Genomic DNA, 12446 nt, shown 5'->3' with positions numbered 1-12446 from the left:
CTGCCATGAAGACAGCGCAGGTTCCGACTCACCTCCCAGGAGGCTGTTGTTCGGGGTCGTGAGGCCAGCCTCTGATGATGGCAGGAAGGGTAGCCAGGCGATGGCCCGACTGATGGTGGGCAAAGCATGAGCCTGGGTCCAAGACAGTTTCCTGATGGTGATGAAGTCTTTGTCCACCCGACCCGCCGCCTGCTTCGAGGGGCGTCAGGAACACCATCCAGAGGCCTTTGTTCCTTGCAAGCAGGCGTTCCCAGCCTCAGACACACCGCTGCATTCACTCCCAACATGAAGCCTTTTGGAGCAGGAGCTTCGCAGAAGGTTGCTCCAGCTCATCTGTCACCGGATGGTTTTCATGTAGAAGAACATAGTCATCGTGGGGTTAAACGTTCAGGGCCATAATTTTTTATACTTTGGGTTTTTTAATTGAACACTCAAGACTGTGTTGACCTTTCTTTTCTAAGTGGTGTGGACACTCTGCCATGAGAACTGGCAGCAGCGGAAGGCAGCCTCTCATCTTGCTGGGGTAGCGTCTTCTCTGAGTTTGTGACTTGAAAGCGCAGACCTGAGAGGATCCTTCCTTCTCAACTCCTCTCGGTGGAGAGGGAGGCACTCTCTGTCCCGAGGGCAGCTCTGGTGACGGGGTGGCTTTCTTGGACCCTAAAACCTCCACCCCGCTGCCCCGTGCCCTGGCTCTGACAGAGGAGAGGGGAGTGAGTGTGGGTCTGGAAGGTCGCTGCCCGTCACTGCAGACATGCAGACAGAAAAGGAGTCTCGGGAGATTTTAAGGTGTAAACAAGGCAGGAGCCTGGAGGTGCACCTGCCACCGTGGCCTTGGTGTGGCTGCGGCTGCGCCTGGTGCCACAGACTTGTGCTACTAACACACCTGCACGTTGGTGTTTGTTAAACCTCATTTATAAAAGCTTCTAAAAAAAAAAGGCAGCAGCTCAGCCTCTTCATTTCCCTCCTTCCTGCTTCGGGTCAGGCACACCCTGGGTTCAAAATGCTGGACGGAGGTGAGGGCGTTCCCCCAGGGGCCACCCTCTGACCCCGCTGTGCATACATGCAGAGTGTGCCGTGCAGACATGTGCACACATGTCCACTCACACACGGGAAGCCGGGGGTCAGGACAGCATCCACTGTCTCATCCTACCACCACTCCACGTGTGGCACACACAAACAGAAACCCTGTGCTTTTGTTCCTGCAGAACTGGGATGAAATCTGAGCCAGCCCAGTTTCTTTCTACTCATTCTTGGACAGAGCACACACCTGCCAGTGTTTTAAGGAGACTGGTGGTACAGAGGAACCTAAGGCCCCCTCCACCGCAGGGATAGCCCTAAGTGGATTAGACGTAAAGCAGTGCTCCCGTTGCTCTGGTAAAAAGCACAGATTTTTCTCTAAGCAGGGACTGCAGTCTATGCTAAGACATCTGCTGTGGGGGAGATAGAAGACCTGAAACAAAGCTTGGGTCCCTTTTCCCTAAGGGAAAAGATTTGGTTGTATTCTTCTCAGACATTCTGTCTGTTAAATGACTACTGATAAAAGCCCTGTGCTAAAAGTACTCGGAGACTGTACTCATGCTTAACCTTTATGCATTTGAAGAATCTTTAAAAAGTTTGAAATTTACAAATAACAAAATATAGTCAGGATTTTGACATCAGACATAGGAAGCTATGTGCTGACTATAAGGAACTGCTCACAGTGGCAGCTTCCAGGGAGAGGCAGTCAGTTGGGCTTCTAGCAGGCCTGGTGGCACGACCTCTGGACTGGGTTGGAAGGGACTGGCCTGTGAGGGGAAGCATTGGCCCGGGTGAGACCATGTAGCTGATTTCCGAGCTGAATGTGATGGTCCCTGGCGAGGGGAATGGTTGGCAGAAGGTTGGCAGAGGCCTTCAGGGAGAGAAGCTGGGAGTACAGGGAGTACAGCCTCCGAGTGCTTTTAGCACAGGGCTTTTATCAGTAGTCATTTAATAGACAGAATGAGAAGAATACAACCAAATCTTTTCCCTTAGGGAAAAGGGACCCAAGCTTTGTTTCAGGTCTTCTATCTCCCCCACAGCAGATGTCTTAGAGAAGATGTCTTAGAGAAGCTGGGGCGGGTGGAGCATAAGCGGGTGTTTGTCCAGCTGCAGATCCCACAGCAGTGCCGGAGCCTGACCTCCCTGCTCCGGCTCCCGTGACCATCTTCTGAGCACCAGCGATCACAGCCTCAGCAACTTTTTACATAGCACAGACACTATGTTAGGCATTATAAGTAACCTAGAGATGATTTAAAGTACTTGAGAGGTGGTGTGGGTTATATGCAAACACTAGGCCACTGTATATGAGGGACTTAAGCACCCATGGATTTTGCTCCTGAGGGGTGTCCTGGAACCAATGCCCCGGTTCACCAAGACATTGGTTCATCACCAAGAGATGATTGTACATGTGCAGTGGAATATCCTTCAGCCTTAAAAGTGGAATGATGCTTCTTGTTACATGGATGTACCTTGGAAACCGCACCCGCCCCCCCCGCAAGAAATAATTCAGACACAGAAGAACAAATATTGTAGGGTCCCACTTAGTGAGGTCCCTCGAGTAGGCAGATCCAGAGACAGTGGCCTGGAGGTTGCCTGGGGCCAGGTTCTGGAGAAGTAGGAGCTGCTGCTTGCTGGGGACAAAGTGGGACAATGAACAAGTTGTGGACATGGATGGTGGTATTGATTGCACATGTGAATGTATTGCCACTGGGGTTATACATGTAAGGGTGGTTAAAATGGTAAATTTTATGTTGTATATGTTGTACCGGGATAAGCAATATTTTTAAATAGTGATGATGGTGAGGATGTGGGAAAAATGAAAAACAGTGGGAATACAAAGACAGGGCCCTCCTGTCATATTCAGTTGTAGGAATCTCCCAAGATAAAAAATGCTACATTTGGTAAAGAGGAAATCTTGATGTCATGCTGACTGACTTTCTGTCTTCACTAACTTTCAGCCGGGTAGCAGAGCAGACTCCCTGATGCTATGGTTCGAGAGTCTGAAAGCCAGACCTCAGACAGGACTGCTGAGTGACATGCACTGCAGATTATCCATGACCACACAAGCATCCCCTTTATACCCTGTGGTCACAAATGCAGTTACAGCAGCTGATGTTTTACCTGACATGTTCACTGAAAGAATTCAGGAGGCCTTAAGTAAAAATCGTTAAGTAAGTTTAGTTATTAGGTATGTGATTTCTGGTGTATGGGCTTCCCTGGTGGCTCAAACGGTAAAGAATCTGTCTGCTATGCTGGTGTAAATATCAACACTTTTGAAACTGTTACATCACTTTCTTGCATACCCAGATTCCAAATGCCATACTGATTTGAGGATCATCATTTTAGAAATAGAGACATGTTCTCCAGTTTATTGTTGGAATAATGATAGATTCACAGGAAGTTTCACAGGTAATACAGAGTGGTCCGCGGTACCCCCACTAAGTCTAAAAACAAAACTTTAGAAAGAAAACTTTCCTACAATGAATTTTTGGTCCAGCCCAACTCTGGAAAACAGCTAGTTTCTCCCCATGCCACAACATACAACAAGATTTTGTGCTCTTGGCCATTTGTCCCAGAGCAAAGGAAACTGATATTCATACAAAAGTCTGCACACAAATGGATACAGCAGTTTTATTCATAATAGCCCCTTGCCATGGGTGAGCATTTAAAGTGTGGGCGGGTGGCCACACACCCTCTGAGAACTTAACAGACAGTTTGGTTTTCTTTTCCAGCTCTGGGCACTGAACATCACAGGGGCCCTGTGGCACTTGCCTCTTGTGGGAGATGTTGCATTCCCTTGCAGGGAAGTACCTGTGTGGGTTGGAAAGCCTTTGAGGGCCTGGAAATATGAGGAATGGGACCTCGGGCGGGACCCCCCAGGAGGGAACAGCTCTGGGAACCACCAGGGACTACTTTGTTCCCCTGGTCTGGGGCTTTCGATGCCATCCTGCTTCCCTGGGGCATGTGTCCTAGTCTGGAGGGACTGGCTTCTGACTTCCTGTCCTCTCCGGATGTATTACTGCTGGTCCCTGGGTCAGGAGAATGGTTTGCAGGTTAGCAAAGGCCTTCAAGTAGAGAAGCTGAGCAACGTTGGGTGCATGTCCAGCTGCGTGTCCACCAGGCCCATGGCGGTGCCAGAGCCTGGCCTCCCTCCTCGAGCTCCCCTGTAGGACCCGATGGCTGCCCTGACCGCCTTCCAAGCACCAGCGGGTTCATAGCCTCCGCTCCTCCCCAGCCACCTGTTGTGCCTGAGCCCCACCCCCCCACCCCCCACAACTCAGAGCCTCCGAATCCCACCCTCTCTCTGCCATCCCTCCCCTGTCCCCTGAAGATGCTGCCCTGCCCGCTGCCCGCTCCATTCACTGCCACTCACCCTCCCACCGTGGTCCGACTTGGGCTTTTCATCCCAGTAGCTGTGTAAGCTACTCTGAGAATCTTTGTCTCTGGGAGGGAGACAGGCACCTCCCTCAGGGGAGTTTCAGGGTTTAAATGAGATCATTTGGGTTAAGTCCTCACTTGGTGCTCAGTCAGCACAAGGTGAGTGCTGAGGACACAGAGCCATGACTGCTATGTGCTGGTGGGGCCCCCTCATCACCAAAGGCATCTGTGTCCAAATCCACTTGTGCTCAGAGGGCTCGCCCCTCCACCTGGCTCCACCTGAGAGTGGATGCCAGTGCCCCAGGATGCCCTCACCTCGTCCCCACTACCTCTGTCACCATGCCCGCCGGACAGCCAGGCTCCATGCGCCCCCTGCACTGTGACTGAAGGGGTCTAGGGAGAAAACAAAGCATTGTCTGCTTAGAAACCAACACAACAGTAACAGCACTGAGCTCGCCAGTGAAGGGTGAGCCGTTAGCATTTATTTAGCAGTTAGTGTAACAGCAGGACCCTACAGGGCCTCCCCAGAACGCACCCCTGCCCCATACCCTCTGCCTGCCTTTCCTCCGTAGAAAACTTTAGTCAAAGGATAAATGCAATGAGGTGGAAAAATGCAGAAAGTCAACCAAAACAAAATCACAGTTTAGCCATTAAACAAAGTCAAGGACTTGAGCTCCTCCTCAGGTGCTACAGATAATATTCTGAGCCATGTCCTTTGAGCTGTTTTGCAGAGACTGAAACCCCCACCAAGTGGAAGAAGTTAACTGTATACGGCTCACAAGCACCTGGATGGGTTGGAACCAGGTTGAGGATATTGGTTCCTGATTACTTCAACAGTCAGAAGAATGTCTGCAACCTGGTTCCACACACCTCTTGACCCCCTTCCATCACCTGGTCTTTAAAATGTCCCTAAAAGCCTTTGGGGAATATTTGGTGGAGAGCAGTGAAAAAAGTGAAAAAGTTGGCTTATAACCCAACATTCAGAAAACTAAGATCATGGCATCTGGTCCCATCATTTCATGGCAAATTGATGGGGAAACAATGGAAACAGTGACAGAATTTATTTTCAGTTCAGTTCTGTTCAGTCTCTCAGTCGTGTCTGACTGTTTGCGACCCCGTTAATTGCAGCATGCCAGGCCTCTCTGTCCATCACCAACTCCCGTCCGTCAAGTCAATGATGCCATCCAGCCATCTCATCCTCTGTCATCCCCTTTTCCTCCTGCCCCCAATGCTTCCCAGCATTAGGGTCTTTTCCAATGAGTCAACTCTTCACATGAGGTGGCCAAAGTATTGGAGTTTCAGCTTCAGCATCAGTCCTTCCAATGAATATTCAGGACTCATTTCCTTTAGGATGGACTGGTTGGATCTCCTTGCAGTCCAAGGGACTCTCAAGAGTCTTCTCCAACACCACAGTTCAAAAGCATCAATTCTTTGGTGCTCAGCTTTCTTCACAGTCCAACTCTCACATCCATACATGACCACTGGAAAAACCATAGCCTTGACTAGACTGACCTTTGTTGTCAAAGTAATGTCTCTGCTTTTGAATATGCTATCTAGGTTGGTCATAACTTTCCTTCCAAGGAGTAAGCATCTTTTAACTTCATGGCTGCAATCACCACCTGCTGTGATTTTGGAGCCCAAAAAAATAAAGTCTGACACTGTTTCCACTGTTTCCTCATCTATTTCCCATGAAGTGATGGGACCAGATGCTATGATCTTAGTTTTCTGAAAGTTGAGCTTTAAGCCATCTTTTTCACTCTTCTCTTTCACTTTCATCAAGAGTGATGAAAGTTCCTCTTCACTTTCTGCCATAAGGGTGGTGTCATCTGCATATCTGAGGTTATTGATATTTCTCCTGGCAATCTTGATTCCCGCTTGTGCTTCCTCCAGCCCAGCGTTTCTCATGATGTACTCTACATATAACTTTATTTTGGGGGGTTCCAAAATCACTGCAGATGGTGACTGCAGCCATGAAATTAAAAGACGCTTGTTCCCTGGAAGAAAAGTTATGACCAATCTAGACAGCATATTAAAAAGCAGAGAGATTACTTTGCCAGCACAGGGGCATCTAGTCAAAGCTATGGCTTTTCCAGTAGTCATGTATGAATGTAAGAGTTGGACTATAAAGAAAGCTGGGCGCCGAAGAATTGATGCTTTTGGATTGTGGTGTTGGAGAAGACTTGCGAGTCCCTTGGACAGCAAGGAGATCCAACCAGTCCATCCTAAAGGAAATCAGTCCAGAATATTCATTGGAAGGACTGATGCTAAAGCTGAAACTCCAATACTTTGGCCACCTGATGTGAAGAACTGACTCATTTAAAAAGACCCTGATGCTGGGAAAGATTGAAGGCAGGAGGAGAAGGGGACGATAGAGGACGAGAAGGTTGGATGCCATCGCCAACTCCACAGACATGAGTTTGAGTAACCTCTGGGAGTTGGCAATGGACAGGGAAGCCTGGCGTGCTGCAGTCCATGGGGTCACAAAGAGCCAGAAATGACTGAGCGACTGAACTAAAAGCCTTTGGGGAACATTTGGCAGAAAACAACTAAATTCTGTAAAGAAATTATCCTTCAATTAAAAAAAAATCAGAAAAAAAAAAAAAAAAGCCTTTGGGGCCTCTGAGTCCTTTAAGCACAAGCTGCCTGAACTTCTGGCCAGGTCCTATAATAAATGCTGAACTTTTCTTTCCAACACCCTGGCATCAATAGGTTGGCTTTTTTTTTTAATTGGAGAATAATTGCTTTACAGTGTTGTGTTGGTTTCTGCAATACAGCAACATGAATCAACCACAAGTATACCTATGTCCCATCCCTCTTGAACCCCTCCCCCACCCCTCTAGGTTGTCACAGAGTACCGAGTTGAGCTCCCAGTGTGGCCTGATTGATTCCCCCACTCCTACCCCAGCAGACCCTAGTTTGGTTTGGTGACAGCTGGTGCAGGTACTAAATTAATCTTCACAAATGCCAGGGAAGGAGAGTTTAGAACCCCCATTTGATCTAAGCAACCGAGGTTTTACAAGGTTAACCAACTGGCCCACGATACTTAGACGCTCAGTGGTGGACTGAGACACCGGTCCCAAGTGTGACTGCAGAGCTCAGCTTTTGGAAAAGACCACCGCAAGGACAGGTAAGCTCTTCAGAAGCCGAGGGGAACCACTGAAGATTCAAAGACCTGGTAGGTTGCCAGCCTTGTCAAAGTGGTCCTGGAAGGGGCGTGTGGCCAGAAGGGCTGGCACCAGAAGGGGCAGGAGGCGCCCCCAGTGCCAAGGCCTGCCCCAGAGAGGACGCGGGTGGGAGTGCAGCTGTGGGAGAGTGGTCACCAGCAGCTGCAGGGGCTGGGGGCACCACTGCCCTTCATTGACAATGGGCACCCAGGGACAGGGGGGATTATAAAAAATGTAGGTCCCCATGTCCTTCTCTAGAGCAGTTTCATGTCAGATTGTGCCAGGGGTGAGTCCTGTGTGCCTCCAGATGCTGGAGCAGGAGACTCAAGCCTTGTGAGGAAGCAGAGGAGGCCAAGGGTTGCTGGATACCTCCACCTCCTACACCTCCCCTGAGGCCATGCGTCCATGGTGGGGGGAGTGGGTGGAGGTGGGGACTTGAGGGCCTGAGCTTAGTGGGGGTTGCATAGGTAAGGGAGGGAGGCCAGGGAACAGAGAGTGCGGCAGAGGATAAAGCCGAGAGTCTCCAGGAAGGCCTACCATCCAGCTTAGTGAGAGGCTGCTTTGGGGTGCTGGGGAGGCCTCACTGCAGGGCTGGCCAGTGGTCAGGTGAGGCTCATCACCCTTCAGGGCTGTGTCTCTGCCTCTTTCTCACGCGTTCCAGGCCCCTAGGCTCAGGCGGACACTGTCCTGGTTCAGACTGGGGACCTCTCCTTCCTTGGTTGCTTTACTTCTGAGGCCGGCTCTTCCTGAAGGCCCCTTTGCCTGCAGCACTGGATTACTGCCTCTGGTTGAACATTCTGCATGTGTTCTAGTTTTCTGTTGATTTGCTGTCTCCCCGGGGGTCAGCAGGGGGCTCTGCATCCCATGAGACTCCATCTCTTAGTCCTAGATCTCTGAGTCCTGAGCTGTGCTAAATCCACTTAAACATCCTGTGAGGCCTTTCTAAGTCAGCAAAACTGCCTTTAAGGTATTTGTTTTGGATTCCAGGTACAGCTGTTTCTTTCTACTGATGAGATTAACCTCAGAATGCTCTGAGTCCTGTGTGGGGAGTGATGCTGGTTCAAGTGTGGGCATTGGGATTTGCCCTGAGGGGTAGCCTGGCAGGGACTTGGGCCTGTGTGGCCCCGACTCCCCTTGCCCACTGGCCCCCATGTGGCTGGCACCCTCTCCCGGAACCAGGAAGCCTGTCAAGTCCAGGGGCCGTACCTCTTGGACATAAACACAGATGTAGATGTGAACCAGCTGGGTGCATGGTGAGGTGCATGGTGCCCCTGATGGGATCTGGGACGGGGCAGTGTGTTCAGAAGGTGCTGGAGCCAACACACAGGGTGAAACCCCGGCAGCACCCTGGCCTTCCCACCCCTCCTGCTTGGCTCTTTCCTCATCAGGCTAGGTGTTAGTCCCGTTCTGAGAAAAACCCCAGTGGTTCAGTTCTCCTTCTCAGCAGAATGATCGAGCCACAAGCAGCCCTGACCCCACGCTTGCTGCTGGTGCGTGTCCAGGCCTCACTCCTCCCCCTGCTGACCCTGACATGCATTCTCCATCTGGCAGCCTCACTGCCGCCCACCACAGTCTCTTAGGAAGAGCACCCGTTTTCCCTTGCAGACCACTGTCTGCAGGGGTGGGGTCCTTGTCCTTCCGGAGCTCAGTCTCCTAACCAGATGACACTGGGACTAGACACTGACCTGGCCCTCTGGCTCCTACTGTGCATCTGCTGAGCTGGTGCCCCACCCAAGGGGCAAAGGAGGGTGTCCAAGCGGTGACTCGTGCAGTGAAATGCCTCTGTGCCCGCCCCACCACCATCTGTCTGTCGGCTTCCGGCTAAGGCCGGGCTCTCGGGCCCCGCAGATCCCTGTGTGTAGGACTCTGTCGTCTGTGTCTGAGTGCAGACCTCCTGGCTGGGGGCCTGTCTGAATTCTCCAGGTGGGATCCCAGTTGTCCCCCTCCCTCACAGTAGCACCTTGACTCCCTGACTCAGCACCCAGATTCAGCAAGGGCACTGCCACGTGGTCTGAGACATGTGGTGGAGATGGCTCAGTGCAGTCAGCCTTGGTCAGTTCTCCCTACGGGAAGACCTGTGCCAGACACCACTGCTCATGGCCGGGCGTGACCAAGTGTCACCTGAGTCTTGGCTTTGTCTCTTCCTCCCAAGTCCTGCTGCTTATACCTTGTCAGCCTTACAGAGAAGGGGTGGGTGCCTGTGGTGCTCTAGTAACAGGCTGTGGTCGGCACCATGGAGCCTGGCCCTGACACATCATGGAATAGCCTTGCCTTTAGGGGACCATTTTAGTGTGCTTTAGCATCAGGGAAATAAGTGGTTAGATTGTAGAGGAAGAATTCTGAGACTTTTCCATCATCTGCCACATTTCCTGTCACATGTGCACCACATATAAAACCAGCCACATTTTAAAAATTCTTTGACAGAGTCGTGGGGACAAGAAGAAACTGTAGAAATACAGTGAGGTGGAAAGAGTGCTGGACTTGGAGTCTCAGGACAAGCTTCATCCTCTGCGAAGGCCAGTGCCTTGCTGCTGCTCCATAGCCTGGAGACACCACTCACCATCACCGTCTTGAAGGGTGAACTGAGGAAGGGGTCAGAGTCACCCTCACCTCTGTCCCCAGCCCTGGCCTGTGCCACCTCTGATGCACTTGGTTTCAAAATAAGAAAGAATGCCATTGTAATAAGCCACTTCAAAGCATGATGCCTCTGGAGATATGAATTAAATATTTTTCGAGCAATTAGGCCCTGTGGAGAATGGAATGACCACTGCTGTTCCTAGAATAATATGAAGAGGGTCACAGAGGACAAGAACAGGAAGACAGGCCCGTGATGCTGGCCTGTGCCCTCAGCTCCTACCCTGGCCCTCCCGCCTTGCTGTGTGGGCGGCGTGGCTGGTAGGTTAGTACGAGCTACCTCCAGGCAGAAAGCACATATTGACTCTCACAGTGAGCCAAGTGGTGGTGGTTTTTGCTTGTAAAAATAAAATCAGAGCCTTTTGGGTGTTATTTACAGGAAAAGAAAGAAGAAAGGGGGAAAAACAGATTTCCCTCCTGGGTTTTAGCCTTGGCTCAGCACCAAGCTGATATATTTTTGTAATTATTATCAGCTGGAGAACAGACCACTTTGAGGTCAGGTTTTCTCCTTAACGTAGTTGGAAATGCCATTCTGTAGGGTTTCATAAATCCTTTGTCATCTCTGCTCACTTTCAGAGACAGGCCACCCAGGAGTGGACTCCGTGTGTGCATCTTCAGAACTGATCTGACCTCCAGTTGGGTTTAAACACCACTGAGCCAGAAGACCAACAGCCTTTGCCAGCTGAGTGCGAGCATATGTTGATGCTCAAAAGTTTAGAATTTCTGCATTTGGTGTAAAGTCAGGAATCATCACTTTGATGTTTTCTTTTTTTTGCTGCCTCTCAGGCCTCTCCTTTTCAGTTCCTCTTGCTCCCCTTCTTTCCTTCCCTTTTCTTTTTTAGCCTGCCTCACATCCTCCTTGCTCAGACATTGGATTTTCTTGGGATTCTCATTCATACTATTCCATTCATGGTATCCAGGGTTAATATAATTTCTGATCTCAGGGTTAGAGCCATTAAATTGGAAACTTAATGTTCTTGGGCCACTAGAAGGATGTTGGTCCCTATAAAGAAAATAAAATGATAACAATGATAATAAATGACTCCTCTTCTAAGTGTTTATCATCAATTATTGGTGAAATGGGCTTTCCAGGTGGCTCAGAAGTAAAAATCTGCCTGCCAGCAGGAGAGTCAGATTCAATCCCTGGGTCAAGAAGATCCCTTGGAGAAGGAAATGGCACCCCACTCCAGTATTCTTGTCCAGGAAATCCCATGGACAGAGGAGCCTGGTGGGCATAGTCCATGGGGTTGCAAAAGAGTCAGACATGATTTAGTGACTAAACAGTAATAACAATTGGTGAAATATTCTGATAATATTTTACAGTAGGAAAAAGTGAGGGCTACAAAATCACACTGAGACTTAGTAGGAATATTAAAAATAGTGTCCAGATTTCTTGTTAGCTCATAGCTTTAGCATATGGAAGAGATTTGAAAATGAAACTTTTAAGCCCAAGACTCATCAGTCCTCTGTCCTGGACAGATCACATGGTTCTTCTGGGTTGAAAACACATTGTCAGTCCCACTTAAAGCAATGAATCCTGGGAAATCATGGAACCCAAACCTGCCAGTTTCCCAATGTACATTTCCCAGAAATGACACCAAAAGAGCAAAGACAGTGAGTGGGACAGTTCTCAGCTTGGATCCTGGCGCTCTAGCCAGCTTTGTCATGCTCTGCAGGCTTCTTTCATGATATTTATCACATTGTGTTGAAATCATGTCTCTTCTTCACTGGCAGTCAGTAACATTTCAAAAAGCCTTGCATCTCAGGTATGATGGTAGGGAATTGGAGCTGCAAAGATACATAAGAATGGATGAAATAATAAAAAAAAAAGAGCAGCAGTGCTCATTTGGAATGACATCAGAAAGAGGTAGAATAGGAAACTCCAGGCCCTTGTTCCCTGACAGAAACATTGGAGAAGCAAACAGGAGCTAAACTGGCTTTGTAGTCCTGGAAATAGTCAAAAGTTCATAGTAACCAAGTAAATGCCCAATCAAGAAAAAAGATATTCAAAATGGTAGGAAAGCTTCATAACACGTGTACTCAACCCTTGACACTCCACCCCCTTCTCCTCCTCCCACCAAAGTGGAGGGAGCAGAGCAAATTCTGTTTGTAGATGATCATGTCCATTGTTCTTAGCTGCTTGGGGATAGTGAAGGATGGACATCAGGTGCTTGTCTTAGTCTCCATGACTTGGGATGTGGGTGGGAAAGGCAGCAGGCACTGCTGTGAGTGCTGCAGGGGGATGCTGCTGCT

General features: G+C 49.6%; 1 long non-coding RNA gene across 1 annotated transcript; it reads left to right on the top strand.

The window, feature by feature from the left end:
- Positions 1 to 6716: 6716 nt before the first annotated feature.
- LOC123333799 lies at positions 6717 to 11197 on the top strand. Its single transcript, XR_006551370.2, has 3 exons — positions 6717 to 7522; positions 9984 to 10458; positions 10770 to 11197. It is a non-coding gene; the product is annotated as an uncharacterized LOC123333799 (long non-coding RNA).
- Positions 11198 to 12446: the final 1249 nt, after the last annotated feature.

Source organism: Bubalus bubalis, chromosome 5, assembly GCF_019923935.1.
Source record: "Bubalus bubalis isolate 160015118507 breed Murrah chromosome 5, NDDB_SH_1, whole genome shotgun sequence".
In the NCBI taxonomy this organism is placed as follows: Eukaryota; Metazoa; Chordata; class Mammalia; order Artiodactyla; family Bovidae; genus Bubalus; species Bubalus bubalis.
This window is presented reverse-complemented; position numbering and strand designations above follow the sequence as displayed.